General features: G+C 49.8%; 1 pseudogene; it reads right to left on the reverse strand.

The window, feature by feature from the left end:
• Positions 1 to 2,615: 2,615 nt before the first annotated feature.
• LOC100359071 (mitochondrial carrier homolog 2 pseudogene) lies at positions 2,616 to 3,491 on the reverse strand (annotated as a pseudogene).
• Positions 3,492 to 18,112: the final 14,621 nt, after the last annotated feature.

Below are 18,112 nucleotides of genomic sequence, written 5' to 3' on the forward strand. Positions count from 1 at the left end.
TAGAGCAATAGAGGGATAAATGAGAGCAGGCCACAGTTCCTAAACAGAGGTGCAGGCTTGCAATGGGAATTAGGAATTAACTCACCTGCTACGGCGAGTGGGGGAGGGGCAGGCGCTGAGTCTTCCAGAGACGTTGGCAAAGCCGACGGGAAGTCCAGAGTCCAAGTCTCCTGCAGGGCTGTCCTGTGTCCCAGGTGTGGGATTTGCTTAGGAAACCTGCTAAGCTCAGCCACTGGCCAAGAGCAGGGTGTGGGGAACTTCGTGCAAACGGGGGATGGGCTCGCATCACGCCCATCATGCCCCTCGCACTGCAGCCCTGAGTTACCGTGGGCATCTCGACTGCCTGCAAGCAGGAATCCCCGGAGAGACGCTGCGTCTCGACGCCATGCTTGGTAATTAAGAAGTCAGTTCCCTCCTCAGAGGAAGCTTCTGCACCACAAATGCCACTTCCTCCAGGCTGCCTTCCAGAGATGCCCCTGAGCCCCCTCTCCTGCTGGACTGTACACTGGCTGGACACCCTATAGCTGTTCATATCCACCTATGCCAGCCTAACCTCCTCCGCTGACCTCATCAGCGCCCCCTACAGTGCACTCTCAGCTTCTCTCGCACTTTGTGACTATTCTAAGGTTAAGTCTGTGAGGAATACGTCCTGATTTCAGAGGCAACCTAAAGATCTACAGGAGCTTGCTGGCTTCCTTGGGGGAGTCACTGGGAAATTTAAATATCAGGTGAAGCTACTAAGTATTTTATCTTTATTCTGAGATATGTGTATTATTCCTAAATCCATTCCTTTTCCCCATTCGCCCACCAAATAACACCTTCGCCTCACCCCCAGGCAGTGCAGCTGTTCCAGGGCAGCCAGGGAGTGGAGAGCTGGATTCCCTTTGTCCTGACCTGAGTTGGTTAAAGGAACATGTAGAACAGAAGCATACCAAGAGAGACAGGAGGCAGCCCAGGTCTGAGACAGGCCACCATGGACGGAGGGCCCAAGTGACCCAAGCCCGACTCCCAGAAGGGCATGAAACGCCTCACTATTCAAAAACAAGACAGAGAGACTGAAGCAAAAGAGGATGAGCTCACAGATGGCCCCGCCCAGTTCCAGACACCGACTTCCAGCAACAAGAAGGTCTTCCATGATTAACTGATATGTTTGCAAAACCCTGGCGGTTTCCCCTCGCCCAAAGGATACAGCACCCTAGCAAACCTCCCCTAACAGATTCCTGCTCAGGAATCCCCCCACTGCGGGAGCCTTCCTTTGCTTCAGTACAACTTGGCTTTTTCCTTCCGCTCAATAAACTTGTCTTCCCGGGGCATGGCGGGTTAAGCTGCTGCCTGCAATGCCAGCATCCCATACAAGCACTGGTTCACGTCCCAGCTGCTCCACTTCTGATCTAGCCCCCTGCTAATGGCCTGGAAAAAGAAGCGGAATATAGCCCTAAGCGCCTGGGCCCTTGCCACCCACTGGAAAGAGAATGAAAAAGTACTGTTAAAAGTAGAAGGAAAAAGTTTGACTCAAGGACAAGAAGTAAGATAGGAGTTAAGTCTGTACAACCTTGGGTGAACACAGAGGCTGTTTGGGGAATAGAGGGCATGCTCTGTTCTTCCAAACAATGTTCTAATTAAATTGTGTGGGAATATGGCCCTGGCCAGGCCAGTTCACAGACAATTTTAAAAACATCTGCCTCTGGCCGATTGGCAAGCACTGCTAAGGTTAAGGTCAGGTAAGGGATTACATAAGGAAAGGATATAAAAGTAAGAAGAAAAACAAAGAAGGTGGTACTCATTGCTTCCCGAATGCTACATGTGTTGCCTGCGATGCCTCATTCCAGTGCTGTGGTTGTAAGTTTCTAACAGATGGGAGTCTTTGTAAATAAATCTTATCTTTATACTTTCATGGGTATGTGGATGTTTATTCGTGAATCGAGCCTCTAATATTGAAGTCTGTGCACAGTTCTTGGCCATATTACTATCTGGTTAAAATGCCCACGTGGGAGACCTGGATGAAACTCCTGGCTCCTGGCCCAGTCCTAGCCCTTGTGGTCATTTGGGGAGTAAAGATCTCTCTCTCTCTCTCTCTCTCTCTCTCTCTCTCTCTCTCTCTCACTTTGACTTTGAAATAAATAAATGAATCTTTAAAATAAGAAGAAAAACTTTCCTTTCTGCTTACCCCTCCTTGTCTGTGCTCCTCATTCGTCTTGGTCATGGGACAAGAACAACGTAGCTAGAACTACAGATTCCTGCCAACAACACATCATATCATGGTCGGGTCTACTCCAGCCCAAGCTCACTACCTTAACTCTAACTTACAAATTCTACCTGGGGTGCGCCTTAACCTGGCTCGAGGCTGCAAAACACTACGGTGCACTTTGCGGCCAGCAGTCACTGGGTACTTCACGTGGTTCTCTCTGTTCTGTTACAAGTTTTCACGGCTTCCTAACTCCCTATTCCCAGTGCTTACAGAGTAAAGCACAGAATTTCCCCTTGTTGACTTCTTTTTCCCCCCAGGATTAAATGATCATTAAAAAGTGTGCCACGCTGTATAGAAATCAACATTCTCTCCCATAATTCTGTGCATCTGCGATCACAGAAATGTCACTGTCCCTGCCCCACTTTCTTCACATTAACATTTTCAGGTCACAACAATAAGTCTTCCAAAGTGGATCTCCCGGAAAAGCAAGCTCCTTCCTCGGCTCATGTTTCTGTCTTTTTGTAGCATGCACCAGCAATCTATCCAAGAAGTACATCCTGGGGAGTAAGGGCATCCACCAGAAGCCCACAGTTGTTGAGAGCCGTAAGATTAGACTCAAGCACAGAGGGGCAGGTCAACATACTGGCAAAAAATCGTGTGACACTTGGGAGTAACTCTTCCTTTCATTCAAGGTAGACACCCTACTGTCCAGTGCACAGGCACTGATGAGGACGCCAGCGAGTTACAGAGCCACAAAGAATTATGTCACCCAGGAGGTGAGGAGTAAGACCTGCAAAAATTCCTAGGATGCCTTCTTCCCAACAGATGGTTGCTATGGAGTCACAAGCCCAGAGTACTTGGATTCTCTGCCAATGAATTGTCCCATGATCTCAGCGCGCTCACGTGGAAGGCATGTGTGAGGAGGGTAGCAGCAGATCGAGCAGTTATCTCTTGCGTTGTCGCTTTGATAACTTGGTCAAAGGAAGATGAGACTTCCTTCTGTGCATGTCCAGGTCCCACGTCCTCAACCTTGTCACACGCCTGGTAATGCTGTACAACTTTACCATGGATCACGGTTCCAAGGATTCCTGGACACAGTCCAGGCGTTAAGGCTGTGAACAACCCACGCCTCCCATCAATGCTGGCAATGTGCTGAGCGTAACAAGAGAGACCAGGAAGCTGACAAACTTGCCGCCCTATTGTCGTCCTATTGTTGGAGGAAGAGGTTCATACCCAACATGAGAGGCTGGGACAGGATGGTGAGACTGGAGCCCAGGAGCACCTGGCTGGCCATGTCCGCCATGATGGCACCTGCAGATGGACAGACGGCCCCTTGTTGACTTCTAAAGACCACAGTGGGTCTCCTGTCCCACACTGCAGTAGCAGCCAGCACAAGGCACTTGTGTGGAAAGAATCCTTTGATGGAATGGAATAGTACCCCTATTCCAGGCACCAAAGTCCATGGCTTCCAGTGAGTCTCAGACCTTGTCATCATGGAGGTCCATCACTTACTGAACAGGGGCCAACCACCCAGCAGTTTGGTTCATGGGTAAGCAAGTCAGCGGAGAGACCACAGGGCACGAGAGGATGCAGGAGGCAGGGGTGGGAGCGTCAGAGGGGCTTCCGGGAGTGGGTGCTCCGTGCCAGACACAAACCACAGGAGCAGTGACTGCCCTCTGCCAGCCTGGCCTCCATGAGGTTTTAAATACCATCTTGCATTACATCAATCACTACTCTCCTCTCTCATCCACTCTCCCTCATTAGCCCACTTAATGAACTTAGAGAGCGATGGTATGGATGCTCCAGCGCTCAGGGAAAACCCGTGTTGGGAGTGGTTCACGGCAGCATTAGCAGTGCACACTCCACACACAGCCCTGGTGTCTGAGAGCAGCAAACTCTTATATATATATATATATATATACACACACACCAGTAGTCTTCTACAGGCTGGTCACCGTACCCGGTGTCCCCGGGTGTCAAGTCAATGCAACCACAATGGCGTCATTACTTCCCCCACTCCGCAGGTGATAACACTGAGGCTCAGATTCATCAAGTACACGGTAGCTATGAGCCCTGGACCACCACACGGGGGCTCCCCTGGCCGCCCTCTCTCCTGGAGAAACTTCTCTGACGCGCCTCTCTCACTAATGTCTCTCCTTGCCGGCCCTCACCGTCTGAACAGTGTTAAGTGCTTCACGTTTGATTGTGCCATTTGCCGCTGCTTCAAACCCCCGTCTCACCTATCACTCCTGAGAATACAGATTGCTGCAACCACTTTCATAAGCAGTTTGGCAGCATCTGCACGCCTTAAGCCTCAGCGTTTCAACTCATGGGGATTTATCTAAAAGAAAACACTTGACCACAAAGTGCCTGGTACAAGACTGCTCCTACTGTATTCATAATAGCCCCAAACTGGACAGAACCCAAAGGCCTATCAACAGCAGAATGGAATACTCTTCCAACCACAAGATTAAATCAACTACAGCCACAGGAGACAGCTCGGAGGAAGCAAACATGTGGAGTAAGAAAAGTTGGACAGCACAAATACCAGTGCAGGATTCCATCTGCATATGGACGAGATAGCAAACATCACCGATGCAACTTAATGCAGACGGTGGCCACCCTGGGGAGGTGAAGACACTGCAGGGGCGCAGGAGGAAGGGTGCAGAGGAACCAGGAAGGCCACGGTTTTTATCTTTCTTTAAATATTTATTTATTTATTTATTTATTTATGTGTCGGTGCTATGATGTAGCAGGTAAAGCTGCCACCTGCAGTGCTGGCATCCCATATGGGCGCCAGTTCGAAACCCGTCTGTTCCACTTCTGATCCAGCTCTCTGCTGTGGCCTGGGAAAGCAGTACAAGATGGCCCAAGTCCTTGGGCCCCTGCACCCACATGGGAGGCCTGGAAAAAGCTCCTGGCTCCTGGCTTCGGATCAACGCAGCTCCGGCCATTGCGGCCATCTGGAGAGTGAACCAGCAGGTAGAAGACTTCTCTCTCTCTCTCTCTCTCTCTCTGCCTCTGCTCTCTCTGTGTAACTGTGACTTTCAAGTAAAATTTGAAAGGCAGCATTCTGTGGGGGTGGGGAGTAGACACACACACACACACACACAATCTTCCATCTGCTGGTACACTCCTCAAATGGCCACAATGGTTGGGGCTGGATCAGGACAAAACCAGGGACCTGGAACTCCATCCACGTCTCCCACATGGGTGGCAGGCTCCGTCCACGTCTCCCACATTGGTGGCAGGGGATCCAAGCACTTGGATCCCCTGCTGCCATTCCAGGCGCATTAGCAGGGAGCTGGATCAGAAGTGGAGCAGCCGAGACAGTCGCCTCACTGTGCCCTGCTCCGTGTAAGGTGAACGCCTGCGTCCCACCTCCCCGAGGGGGTGTATTCCTCGTGAGGATTCAGCTTGCTCAGCTGCCTCTGAGGAGCTCCAGGGGATGCTCATGACTCTGCAGATTGCTCTGCCTGTTTTGCTGTGGGTGTCACTTCCTACATCCTAGATGGCAGCGGAGTCCTCTCTGTGCGTTTTGAACGCATTCATTTTCATTTTATTTGGAAGGCAGAGACAGAAAGAGATCTTCTATCCCCGGTGCACTCCTGCAAATTCCCGGCACGGCCAGGCCTGGGCCAGATGGAAGCCAGGAGCCCTGAGCTCAGTGCAGGTCCCCCTCCCACATGAGGGAGGGAACCACACGCCTGGGCCATCACCCGCTGCCCCCCAGGTGTACTTAGCAGGAGGCTGGATTGGAAGCAGAGTAGCCGGGACTTGAACCAGGAACTCCAATGTGGGATGTGGGTGTCTTTACTGCTGCACCAAGCACCCCCCTACCAGGCTGATCAAAACAAGAGAACAGTCAACCTGATTTCCAGCTTACAACCAGAATTTCTACTTAGCCCACCTTTCTGTTCACGCAAACATGTAATTTTAATAATAAATCCCCCAATACTTCCATTATACTTCCAAGGTTGATAATTTTTCAATTACTGCTTAAAGCTAAAGTCATAATAAAGCTTTCAGGTAACATTTTACCTACTGCTTTTTTGTAGAGTGAATATTCAAATCATAGACTCACTTGCAGGTTAATTTATAGCTGAGTTCACAGCATAACACCCATGTATTAATTTAAAATCCTCTTTGTCATTTGAACCTGCAATTTAACAAAGGGGTTTCCATAAGCTTGGAAAGGCACAGGAAAGAACCGAAGAAAGCCATGAGCATTAGGCTTTCTTTTTTGCTTCGTCAGACGAGAATCCGCACTTCTGGCCAGGGTGAAGGTACTGCCCCAGCAAGCACGGACTCAGAGGCACACAGAGATGGACAAGTTCAAGACACCATTAGGAAGTACTGGTTAAAGTCGCCCCCAACTTAAATGTTTCCACAACGTGATAAATGCATTGCTAGGTTTCTTTATGCAACGACTGTTGTACGGCCCCAAATAAAACCCGAGTTCACCCAACTGATGCACCCCAAGCCCACCACTGAATCAGGCCGGGTGGAAGAAAGCAGGTGCAATGAGCTATGGGCCATGAGCACAGTGAGGAGCCCTGTGGCCATCCCACCTTCCCCGAGGGAGTACAGGTGTGATTGACAGAGGACCGCAGACGGACGCTGTGGCTGAGCTGTGCACAGTCACTCCCTGGTGGTGGGGGTCTCCTGTACTCCCCAGTGCTCACCGCCTTCCTGGGAGCAGAAGGCAAGGGGACACTGGTGTGTTTGAGAATTCTGGGATCACTCCGAGGGCTCTGGTCGGCCTGGGTCTACAGGGAGGTGTGTGTTTGATCAGGGCCAAGGCTTCTTGTGAAGAGGCTCAAAATGAGGTCTCAGGCTACGATGCTGACGACAGAGAGGAACACCGAACTCTGAGCCGCGTGATCTGGTCTTGCGGGGCCTGCCTGCCCCAGGCGCCACTCCCTTAATGTAGTGAATTAATCTGCAGTAAGGAGTTGGCTTGTGATGATCAGAGTGGAGAAAGATACTTGGGGTAAGAGGATTCCTGTTGTGGGGAGCTGTCCTGCGCATTGTAGGGTGTCAGCAGCATTTCTACTCACCAGATGCCACCTGCTCACTCCACTCCTTTGTTTTGACACCCCCCCCCCCCCGAAAAATGTCTCCAGATGTTGACAAATGAGCCCTGGAGGAAAGAGACAAAGTTGCCCCCGGTTGAGAACCACCTTCCTGAACAAAGACCAGGCCCATTGTTTACTTGTTCTTTGCAATCGTACATCCTGCAAGTACTTAGGAAACAAGGCTGCCATGTACAGTTGGGCAGTTTGTTCACTGCACAAGGTATAAGGTGGGGCTTAAATATTCCTTGCTCTGCCTGCCGTGTCATGGGGCCTGAAATAGACTCCACCCTGGAGGAAGGCACTGCTAATCAGAACTTGCGTCAAGGTGTTTTGTGGGCTCACATCCACCAGCAAAGTTGAAAAGATGAGATGAGGGCTGCCAGGCCTTCGATTGACAGATTCCACAACTGAGGCATTCGGCACCGAATTCAGCCAGAAACCTTGGGAAAGGAAGGACGGATTTATTGTAGTTGGAGAGTTTGACCACTAAACAAGGAACAACAAACCAGAGGCACGTTGTGGAGGGAGGCTCCCCCGGGGTGGAGGGAGTCGAGGAGGAAGGCACAGCCCCGTGTGTGCAGCCAAGCCCAGGACAGAAGAGAGGAGCCCGACGGGAGCAAGGAACTGTCCCTGGGAAACAGTGTGTCCCAGCTCACAGCTGGGCTGGAGCTGCCTCAAAGCCAAGGGCACCGCCCGACTCACAGCCTGAATGTCCTCCAAGGCTTCATGTGGCAGAATCGAGTCCCCATTGTGAGATACTAGGAGGACAGGCGCTTCCTGCAGGTATGGACCTATGCATCTTAATCTTCATTCCAAGTTGTAGCTCCTGCAGAGATGAGCAAAGCAGAGGCATAACTACAGGGCACAGGTGAGAACAGGATTTACTTAAAGGAGAGAGTGACTGTACATTCACGCGTGAGCACAGGCAATCCCACACGGAGAAACACCTGTCACGTGTGGGCCAGAGTTGCCTACAGGAGAGAGAGGGGGAGGAGGCCAGGGAAGGACACAGAAGCCTGGTCCAGGAGCCAAGGAAAAAAAGGGCTGCTCCCACGCTCTCTGCCTCTTTCTCATGAGATGGGCTCTATGCCATAATTGATTATACAAGCAGGGTGGGGTTTTGGGTGTGTGAGGGATTCTGGGAGTTTCACACGGAGCTTAGCTTCCATCCATGTGGCCATCATGGCATCTCCTCTTTCCTGATCCAGGTGAGACACAGGTGTTCATGGGAAAGTGTGTATACAGGACTGGTAGGTAAGGAGGTAGAGCTATGATGCAGTGCAACACAGAAATTATGGGAAAAAAATCTTCCAGCTTTATTCCTTCCTTCCTAACTCCCTGCCTCATCCCCCCACCCCCACCATTCTCACTATGGTGTTCAGAGGTGGGCTGTCTGGAATGTGACCTGGGCTAGACGAGGTTCCCAGGGTAGAGTCCCTATGGTTGAATCCTGGTGGCTTTCCAAGCGGAGGGGGACAGACCAAAGACCCATGCCTGCTCCCTGTCTCCTGCCATATGGTGCTCTGTGCCACTTCAGGTCTCTGCCAGCCAGATGAGGCCCCTTGACCTTCGACCTCCAAAGCCACAAGCTTGAAAAGTCACCTAGCCGCAGGTGTTTCATTACAGTAACACAAAGCAGCCCACTTCACTAGCTCTGTCGTCTGAGCTCCTGCCTGATGCTTCTGCCTACCCCTGCTGTTGACAGTGGAGACTGAGACACAGGAAGCCCTCCTGGTGGAAGAGGTAGGCTGTGCCGGGGAGAGAGCATTCCAGGAGGTAGCAGCCTTAGTGGCCCAAGCAGCAGAAGCATGGCTCTTCCGGATAATGCACGCACCAAAGGTGGTAGCACAGGCTGTATCGTGCCGCTGTCTGCCCAGCACGCCTGGCTGTCCTCACCTGCCCCCTGGACTCTGTAGCCAGACCACATCCCTTCCCAGACCAAGCAGGGCTGTGGGGCTCTGACTCACTGACATCTGGCACTGGAGCACGTGGGCATGCTCCAAGTGCATACAGCTCCCCTTCTCTGCATTTTGACCTTGCCTTGACCAAGGGCTCAGCCCCTCCCACTCCCCCACCCAGCAGGAAAGGTTAAACAGAAGCTGCATCAATGGCACACACGCTTGGAAGCCCCCGCCGCTGTGCTGCTCCTGCCCAAGGCTCCTGGCTGCAGCCCACTGTAGCTCTCCCTCTGCCCTCCTTCCCAGGGAAGTAGAAATGTCTCCGGTTCCCCATTCTCCTGTTCCTCGAGGGTAATATTAAAATGTTTAGGGAGCAACCACAAAGCACCAACTAATCATAGCAGGTGCCCTCCCTCCAGGGCCCCTGTTGGGTCAGGTGTTAACCCACTGCCGGCGGGATGGGTGCAGGGAATGGGTACCCACTGGCATAGGAGTATACAATCTTCTAACCATGGTAGGCTCTGATCAGACCCCAGTGTCTCCTTCTGTCTTGGGAGGCCACCTGGCCCCAATACTCTCAGAGTCCCTGGAGCTGTCAGAGGTCCCTTCAAGACCCTTCAAACTGCAGAGTGCCACTCTCCTTGCGAGGCAAGGGAGGGTCTAGCGATAACCCCACCACAACACTGCCCTGCAGTCTCCCTGCCCACAGAGCCCCGCTCCGGCACCTCTGGGGAAGAGCCACAGAAGACAACCAAGCTGCAACCCCCTCTGGCCAAACATAGCAGATGTCTCCACGGGTCTGACTCTGTCACCGCCTGCAAGGCCCCAACTCCAGCTCTGATTGGACTGGAAGACTCGACCCAGTGGAACTCAGCAGAGGAGGGACTTACCTCCCGCATCCCAGCCCGCCCTATCCATCTTCCTGCTGCTGGGACACCTCCACTGTGCCGCCAGCTGTGACTTCCAGTGCAGAGATCTGGGAATTAGTCACTGGAGCTGCAGGGACGATGGCATGGGAGACGCCCCCAGTGTAAGTGTTGTTGAGAGGAAAGACTCCAGGGCTGGAAGGCAGAGAGCCCTGGGGTGAGGGACAGGAACCACCCAGGGAGGACTGGAGCCAGGGGTGACAGAGAGTGACCTGGGACACAGTGGAAGCTGGACCCCCAACACTTCAGATTGGAGTTTCATCCACTTTTTTTGGGGGGGGGGCAGGCAGAGTTAGACAGTGAGAGAGAGAGAAAGGTCTTCCTTCCGTTGGTTCAGCCCCCAAATGGCTGCCACGGCCAGCACACTGCGCCAATCCGAAGCCAGGAGCCAGGCGCCTCTCCCCGGTCTCCATGCGTGCAGGGCCCAAGGACCTGGGCCATCCTCCACTGCACTCCCGGGCCATAGCACAGAGCTGGCCTGGAAGAGGAGCAACCGGGACAGAATCCGGCGCCCCAGCTGGGACTAGAACCCGGGATACTAGCGCTGCAGGTAGAGGATTAGCCTAGTGAGCTGCTGCGCCAGCCCTCATCCACTTTTGATAGGAAATACTGGTGGAGATCACCAATCAGATGAATGAAACACACATGGCCTTTAAAATGTGCTACCTATCTGCCTAGTTAACATGTATGTGTGTGCATTCAAGCTACTCTGTAACGTCAATTTCACTTTCAATGATTCCTTCTGTTATCCGCATGAAATTCTGAAATTGAAAGGAATCGCCTTTGATTTTCTGAGGGAGACGTGATAAAATGAACCTGCATTTGGCATGAGTGCTCTGCAGCCCGGACCAGAAACGGCCGGTGTCCAACACCTCACGCTGATTTCTGTTCCCCAGAGCCCTTTCTGAACGCCCTTCCTTGCAGGATGTGTCCACCGGACCCTATCAAGGGGACTTTCTCTGGGACAAGGGTCTCTCAGGACCAAGGATTTTGGGATGAGGTCATCCTGGATTACACCGCGTCCCAAAGCCAACGGCAGGTATTCGGAGCAGAAAAAGGAAGAAGACAACAGAGGAGAGGGAGGTGTGAAGGCAGGAGAAGCTGGAGTGATGGACACACACCAAGGACTGCGGCAGCCCCCGGAAGCTGGAAGGGAGGTACAGAACGAATTCTCCCACCAGCCTGCCCTACCACCCCTACCATCCCCTTGATCTTGGGCTCCAGGCCTCCAGAATTGTGAGAGGAGACATTTCTGTAGCTTGCGGCCACCCAAGTAGTCATGGGTGGCCACAGGAACTCACACACGTGGTGGCTGACAACGTGGTTTGGGGAGTGGCATCAAAATTTGGCGTGGCAGCAGGAACGTGGATTTGGATTTGACTCTTCTGTCGTTTTCTACTTGCACAACTTGGGTGATTTCTCAATGCTGCCCTCTGCACAGTGCGGGAGGGAATACTATTTACCTCCTGGGGTTGTGGAAATGACGTGAGATACAAGCGCAGAGTGCCAGAAACATCGCGGGTCTGGCATGGAGCTCAGGAGCTGTGCTCAGCAGCGGGGTGAACACCTAGGTTAGTGACTGCACAAGGGGAGGTGGGAAGGATCTGAGATACTATTGGAGTAGATGTTCCGGGGCAGACAGTGGCTCCTCTCCTGGGAGGAAGTATGGAGAGAGACAGCATTTGGAAGGAAAAGACGGGAGGAGAGAGCCGTGGTCGGATCTGAGATGAGGAGCTGGGGGGAGAGAGAGAAGGAGGCGACTGGGGAAGCAAGGGCAGGACTAGCTTTTTTATGAAAGCCCTGGACTGCCCAGCTTCTTTCATTCATGTTCTGTTCACTAAGCCAGACTGGTTTTTATCCCTGTATTAGAAAGCAGAAGACTTCAACCCAATGGAAACAACGATTACAGCACCTCGTCTGTGCGACGCCTTATGGACTTAGATGAACCTCACCACAACCTTCAGAATCTCACTTAGTAGTAAGAGAATGTCTTATCTTTATTATTGCTTTCCCTTGACTTATTTTTGGCTCTTGGTTTTCTATCTTCTTAATCATTGATTTTTGTATCTTTCTTATTTTCAAAATTATGAAGATTTAAACCAGCAATTCCCCTTTAAATATCACTTTAGCTGCATATTAAGAAATTTTTATATATCATTCACTTCAAAATTTTCTGCTTTTATTGTCACACACTTCAACAAGTCTCTAATTTTCCTTAGGATTTCTTCAGTGACTCATCAGGTTATACAGAAGTCTGGTTTTGACTTTGCATATATAAGAGCAATTCTCAGATATATCTTGTTAACGTTTTCTATTGTATTATATTACATTGTGATCCGAGAACATACTCTATGATTATCAGTCCTTTTACACTTATGAAAACTCATTTATGACCCAGCATAGGGTCTATCTTGGTTACAGCCTCATGCACTCTTGAAAGAATGTGTATTATTGGGTTGAGTATTCCATAAATGTCAGTTTGTTGACGTGTCATTCAAATCTTCTATGTCCTTAACTACTTTTTGGCCAGCTTGTTCTGCAAATTATTAAGAGATGAGTGTTAAGATTTCCAAACACATTACAGACCTATCTGGCTTCTCAGTTCTATCACTTGTGTTTAATGTTTTGAATTTCTGTTATTAGGCACATATGTCTATAAGATTGACATGTCTTCCTAATGAATTAACCCTTTCATCATTAGTTGCTTAACAGGGCCACTCAGCTTTCTTAGGATTACTGTTTCTATGTGTATATCTTTCAGCCCTGACTTTAACCCGTCTACCTTAATGCTTACAGAATCTCTTGTAGACAGCATAGAGCTGAGTTTTATATTTGTACTCACTCTGATCATTTCTGCCTGTTAATTGGAGTGTTCAGACTACTTACGTGGAATGTAGTGATTGACTGGGTTTAAATTTACAGTCATGCTTTTGTTTTCTGTGCTTTTGTGCTGCATACCTTTGGATTGAGAATTTCTCTTATTTCATTTTTACCTCCCACACTGGCTTATCAGCTGCCTCTCTTTTATTAAATGGTTGCTCTAGGATTTGAAACATGTGTGTCTTCAACTCAGCACATGCTACCCAGTATTACACTACTCCCGCAGTAACTCAAGAACTGTGCATTCTCAAACTCACCCCCATTTGTTAATTTTGCTCTTGTTTTACATATATTTCTGGTGTATGTTAAAAAACATAGTTTGTAATTTTTTACTTGAACAAAAAGTAATGTAAAATGGATCACAGGTTTCAATGTAAAAAGTAAAATCAAAACTTCAAGGGTAAAACAAGAAAAAGTCTTTGCTACTTTGGAAGAGACAGATTTTTTTTTTTGACAGAACACCAGGAACACAAACCATGAAGAACAAAAATTGAAAAATTGCACTTCATCAAAATTAAGAACTTCTATTCTTTGAAAGACACTGTTAAGGAAATGAAAAGTTAACTGGCAAACTAGGAGGAAGTACTAGTAATGCCTATTTTTGAAAAGAACATGTATCCCAAGTATAAAATGAACTCCTATAACTCAGTAACAGGAAGACAACAATACAATTACAAATGAGCAACACATTTAAAGACACACATGCACACACACACATGCACACACACATGTGCACACACATGAATGGCCAGTATGCACATGAGCTGATGCTCCAACTCTCACGTCATCAGGGAGGTGACATCACAGTGCTGCACCAAGACCACCCGCTGAGACAGCTGCAACTTTAAAAACCTGTCAGTATCAAGTACTGCTGGGATGTAGGGCAACTGAACTCTACATTGCTAGTGGGAATATTAACTGATAGAGTTTGCAAACTCTATAGAAGTATCTTATAAAGTCAAACCTCTGCTTATCCTGTGACCCAACAATTTTACTTTTACTCTGTTTGCTCAAGACAAATCAAAATAGATGTCAACAAAAATCTTAAAAAGGGGCAGCCGTCGTGGCACAGTGGTTAAGATGGCACTTGGGAAGTGCACACCCCAGGCTGGCATCCCCAGTTCGAGTCCCTGTTCCACTTCCAATGCCGCTTGCCATTAATGTGCACCTGGGAGACACAGGGAGATGTTCGGCGTACTTGGGTCCCTACCATCCACGTGGGAGACCCAGATGAATTTCTGGGCTCCTGGCCTTGGCCTGTCCCAGAATGAGCTGTGGTGAGCATTTGAGGAGTGAACCAGTGGGTAGCAGATTTCTCTGCCTCTCTCTGTCACTCTGTCTTTTAAATAAACAAAAAATAAATAGAGCTTAAAAACCACAGACGCAAACGTTCATAGCAGCTTCATTTATAATAGCCCAAAACTAGAAGCTTCTTCATGTCCATAAACAGGTGAATGAAAAAAATGTGATACATTCATAAATGGAATACACTCAACCAGCACAAGTGTCAGTGATAAAAGAACTTATACACACATGGCTGGTGCCGTGGCTCACTAGGCTAATCCTCCGCCTGCGGCGCCGGCACTCCGGGTTCTAGTCCCGTTGGGGTGCCGATTCTGTCCTGGTTGCTCCTCTTCCAGTCCAGCTCTCTGCTGTAGCCCAGGAGTGCAGTGGAGGATGGCCCAAGTGCTTGGGCCCTGCACCCCATGGGAGACCAGGAGGAGGCACCTGGCTCCCGGCTTTGGATCGGCGCAGCACCGGCTGTAGCGGCCATTTGGGGAGTGAACCAAAGGAAGGAAGACCTTTCTCTCTCTCTCTCTCTCTCTCTCTCTAACTCTGCCTGTCAAAATGGAAGGAAAAAAAAAGAAAGAACTGATACACACAAAACTATAGTTTGCCTTCACTGACAGGTTGAACAAGGGAACCAGACGTAAAAGAATGGGTGCCACTACTTGCATTTATGTGAAATGCTAGAACCAGCGACACTACCAGCGATGGTAGTAGTTTGATCAGTGGCTGCCTGTGGGACAGACTGACCGTGAGGAGTGCACTTGGCTTTCTGGGGAGATGGCGATATTCCACACCAGAGTGACAGTTAGACCGATGTACGTTTGTCAAAACGCATCAAACCGTACACTTAAAATCTGTGCATGTTACCGTTGTAAATTATACCTCAATAAAGTTGATTGAATAAATTCTCCTCCCTTTGGAACAGCCCACAGCTAGAATATAATTGCCAGAGAAAAGACAGACGCAAATGGGCCATGCCGGAAGGCAGGCGGTGGCAGCGGCAGCCTCAGCCAGCCCTCCCCGCACACAGCCATCCTCCTGCGGGCATGGCAGGACAGGGACACACTTCCAAAGAAATGGGGCAACTGCAAAGTGCCTGGTGTTACAGGGCAGCAGCTGCACAGGGGATACCCCGCCCTCCGCCCCAAGGGGCCCTAGGGGAAGGGGTGGTGCGTCTGCAGGGGCACTGGGATGGGGCAGGGTGGTCTGGGGCACACAGGAGCCTCCACCGTGCTGGGGAGAACCCAGCAGAACCAAACTGTTCATCAGTAACAAAAGTTGGCAGCGGTGGTGTGTACTGTGGGGTGTGTGTGTGTGTGTGTGTGTGTTTAACCACTTTCTAAAGGAGAAAAAACAGGAATCAGAACTCTCTGTATCTCTGCCTCAAAAAATTCAATAAAAAATGTTGAAGCGGGGGATGGGATTTGGTCTAGTGGTCAAGCGGCTGGTTACGGGGCGCATGGGAGCACCTGAGTTCAATCCCCAGCTCCAGCTCCTGACTCCAGCTCCCTGCTAACACTGACCCTGGAGGCAGCAGGTGGCTGCTTAAGTAGTTGTGTTCTCACCACCCATGCTGGAGAGCTGGACTGCGTTCCCGGCGACCTCTGGGCATCGTGGCATTTGGGGGAGTGAACCAGCAGGTGGGAGATCAGAGAGCACACAGCATCTTCACGTCTGAGAAACCACATCTCGTCCTTCAAGAAGGCAGGTCGACACATCCTCCAGGCACCTTCAGGACATCCTCAGAGAGAGCTAAGGGCTCACTCTGTAGCTACAGCATCTGAGGGGATACCAGGAGCTTTGCCAAGTCAAGATTCGCAAGTCACAGTTGCTGAAACCAAGTCAATGGCTGCCTTAATTTGGCTTCTTATGGGATGAATGGAATACAAACTAAAAAGCCAAACTCTAAGGTCTTTCGGTTCTACTGTGGTTTCGAAGGCACGTTCAGGCCTGGTATCAATACAGCCACTGCTCCCACAAGCAGGCACGAGCTTTGGCAAACTCTCTTTCTGTGGAGATGCTGGGACACTCTCCAGTCAGCGCTGAGAACTGCAAATGGAGCTGGGCTTTCATCACCTTTAAAGAGATCAAACTCCAGCATTCATGACAGCAACTACAAACAATTCATTGCCATCATACACCTCCACCTGCCTTTAAACACTCGCTATCTTTACCACGTTGTGGCATGTCCTCAGGCCTGTTTTTACCCTTTGGGAAAACTTACCTTAAATGACGCAGACAGCGACATTCCAGGGTTCCCGTCACTTAACTAGGAAGTAGCTCCAGGAACAGACTACAAGCTGGCCAGAAACCGTGCCTCCAGGCAGGATCCTGGCACACCTGACATAAGAAGCCCACAGCAGGGCTGGGCAGCTGCTGAGCTATGAGGCTGTGCAGACAGGTGGGGTCTTCTGTTCAGAGAGCTGGGGAGGGAGGACAGCCAAGAAAAGCAATGGAACTGGGGCTGAGGGTGCCCACTGGTCACAGTCATCTCCTTGTGTCGCCTAAAGACCCCATCACTGCCACCAGCCTTCCCCTCTGCACAAAGGCACCACTGTTGCTGTGCACCTTGCCTGGGCTCCAGGCTCAGGACTTCGGGGAGAAAATACATAGTCCACGTTGATATACTGGATCAAGGTTGGCATCTGCTATCACTCCTCAGAAGACCATGACTAAGGCAATGGTGGTCTTCAAATAATTTAACTGCCCACCAGAGCAAGTCCACTGCTATTTGAAGGAAGGCAACCAACTCCAGATGCTTGTCACAGTAAAATTTACAGTGTCCAGCACATAACTGGAAATCACTATATTTGCCAAGAGATTAAAAAAAGTAATTTATAACAAGAAGAAAAATTAAGCCATAGAAACAGAGACCCAGAACATAAATACTCAGTTATATTTTTGTCTCTTACCCAAATCTCTCACCTCATAATTAGCAGTTAATTTTACCTCTGTCAGACTCCCTGAATATGAAGCTGCTCATGTTTATTTCCCATCTGATATGCTTGACATCCAATTAACTAAATATTTTCAAAAAGCCTTCTGAGGCCACCTGACAGCCTCTTCTTCGGAAGAGCCAAGGCTGTGCTCGCTTGGGTGAGACGACGAGAAGCGGCTCACCACGGCACACGAGATGATAAATACCAGATGGATTCCTTCCAGGGCGTCGATGTGCCCTGCTCTTTTTCAGCCCCACGGGGCTTTGTAAAAGCACCCCCCAGCCTGCTTCCTTACCCCACACCTATTATGATTTCAAAGTAAAACAGCGAGAAAACCACACAGCAAATATTAACAAGCTCCCAGAAGGTGGAAGCAGGGATATGTACAAGTGAGACGATTTGGATGGTGCTTTGGTTTTCATTATTATCATTGGGGAATTATGCCAAGTTATTTCCTTTTCTTTAATGAACACATTAAAGAAGTGACCCAATATTCAGTGACTATTAGATTTTCCTAATAGCTCCGGAGCAGAGCTTGAAGAATCCGGCCTTCGCTGTGTCCACAGAACTCAGAGCGCCAAGAACAGGTGGGAGGAGACTGTTTTCCATCGGAACTTCTAAGTGACAGTTTGGAAGCTTACGCTCAGCTTCATGAAGGATGTTGTCAGTTTATCTGTTGTCAGCATGCACACGCACACGTAGTTCTTTGCGTGTGGAGTCGGGCAGCAAACAGATCCCCAACTGCAGGAATGGTGCTATTTACTTGCAGAATGTGCGGAGGCTCATTGAGCTGCAGGGCCACAGAATGGTTCCAAATGTTACTGTGTTGCAGGTCCCAGGGTTTAACTGGCTTCCACATGGCCTCTTACTCATGTCACTGTGTGGGCGGCAGTGTTCTGGCCAACAACCCTCA

The sequence above is a fragment of the Oryctolagus cuniculus genome, chromosome 15, assembly GCF_964237555.1.
Source record: "Oryctolagus cuniculus chromosome 15, mOryCun1.1, whole genome shotgun sequence".
NCBI classification, from domain to species: domain Eukaryota; kingdom Metazoa; phylum Chordata; class Mammalia; order Lagomorpha; family Leporidae; genus Oryctolagus; species Oryctolagus cuniculus.